This window comes from Anarhichas minor, unplaced genomic scaffold (genome assembly GCF_050575085.1).
Source record: "Anarhichas minor isolate MPS153535 unplaced genomic scaffold, ASM5057508v1 ptg000032l, whole genome shotgun sequence".
Lineage (NCBI taxonomy): Eukaryota > Metazoa > Chordata > Actinopteri > Perciformes > Anarhichadidae > Anarhichas > Anarhichas minor.
Window position 1 is genome coordinate 1,751,728 of NW_027466478.1, and position 1,793 is coordinate 1,753,520.

Here is a 1,793-nt window from a genome sequence, read left to right on the forward strand (position 1 = left end):
GAAGTTTAGACATTTGTCCTCTTTAGTTCGACAGATCAGGATAGAACTCTTACTGGCGTTGTATTTGATGTCATGTTCCACACCATACACAGTACATATAGTGAGGAGCTGCTGAAGACCAGCGCTAGATGGACTAAAGATCACCAGATCATCTGCATACATGATATGATTAACCAGAGTATTCCCAATCATGCACCCAGTATTACAGGCTTTCAATTGCTTGGACAGATCATCAATATACAGATTAAACAGAATTGGGGACAAAATTCCCCCTTGTCGGACACCATTGCTAACCCCAAATGGGGCTGAGACACTTTTACCCCATTTTACATGCATAGTCTGGTGCGCATACCAGTAAGCCAGAATTCTCACAATGTATGTGGGGACACCTCTTTGGCTCAGTTTAAAAAATAACTTACTATGATTAACATGATCAAAAGCTTTGGAGGCATCAATGAAACACATCAAAACTGATGAGTTTTGACCTCTGTATTTGTTTACAATTTCCTTTAAGGCATATATACACAAGTCAGTGCCATGTTTGGCTTTAAAGCCAAACTGGTTATCTGTGGAGGTGATAAAGTCATGTATTCTGTCCAGCAGGATTCTTTCTAGGACTTTTGACAGTACGCTGGCCAAAGCAATGGGCCTGTAATTCTCTAGGCTACATACTTTACCAGCTTTGTTTTTAATGACTGGCACTAAGAGAACAGACAGCATTGAGTCTGGTAACAAGCCGTGAATCATGAAGCCAGTAAAACAAATAGCGAGGAGAGGAGCTAACCTCGGACTAGCATATTTAAGGTGTTCAGCAGTAATATGGTCTAAACCACTTGCTTTGCCTTCAGACAGTTTATTTATAGCTTGGTGCACCTCATATGATGTAATTGCCATTGAGTCATTACTCTCAGAATTGTCCACGTTATACAAATCACTTTTGATACAGTTGAATAAGGTGCTATAATGCTGTCGCCATAACTCAGCAATGTTGTCTGTTGCTGAAATTCCATCTATAGAGCATGGTAAAGATGTTTTACAGTTAAGAGCTCTCACTTCTTTCCAAAAATCAACAACATTGTTGCTTAGCAGATTCTTGGCCATGGAGTCAGCCCTCATGTCTTGATCATTTTTGCAAATGAAGCGAATGGCATACTTATATCTAGCATTGGTGAGCTTCTTGTACTCAAGCACTGGCCCTTGTCTGGGTCTAGCAGCTATAGCCCATGATTTGAAAGCTTCACAGGCTTCAGCATGATACTCAGCTACATACTCGTTCCAGCCAGGTTTGATGTTATGGGTCTTATTTTTATGCTTGTAGTAGGGCTTACTGTCTTTATACAGAGCACTTACTATATCATTGTACATGAAGCAGAGATCTCTCCTATGCACCACATCCTTACAGTTAACATCAGTCCACAAAGCTGCATCTCTAGGTAGATGAATATTTCTGAAGGATTGGTCTGTACGAGCAGAATACACTAAGACGTCCTCTTCAGTGAGAGTTGACCAGTCAAGTTTTTCTGTGTTGACACTATTTCCATTTCTAGATAGCGCCGGTAGATGTTCAACATTTATCGACATAGCAAAAGGTATATGATCAGTTGTTGCTGCTCCATAAATAATGCCCATACATCCCAATGAATCATGTGCATCAGCTGTACTAATACAATGGTCCAGCCATGATGTAGTGTGCCAGGCCTCACTAATGTATGTATAGCTATCTGTAGGTAAAAGCACTTCACTTGATCATATAAAATGATTGTCTTTACAAAACTGAGCCATGTGCTTGGCAA